The sequence below is a fragment of the Phaeoacremonium minimum genome (assembly GCF_000392275.1).
Source record: "Phaeoacremonium minimum UCRPA7 unplaced genomic scaffold PA7_03_scaffold_206, whole genome shotgun sequence".
Classification (NCBI taxonomy): Eukaryota; Fungi; Ascomycota; class Sordariomycetes; order Togniniales; family Togniniaceae; genus Phaeoacremonium; species Phaeoacremonium minimum.
Window position 1 is genome coordinate 28,168 of NW_006921112.1, and position 201 is coordinate 28,368.

Below are 201 nucleotides of genomic sequence, written 5' to 3' on the forward strand. Positions count from 1 at the left end.
TCACCTGACTGCTGGCAGGGGTAAGACCACGCTCCCCCAACTCACCAATAGCATTCAAATACACCACGGCTGGGGTAATAAACGTTATTTTAGTGAGGTGAAACTACCAGAAACTCAGGGTTGGGAGTACTTGATTGGGGCCTCGAAGAGTCTATTCATTTCTATAGCCCCCCTGATCTTGACAAAAGTAGCAACTCCCTT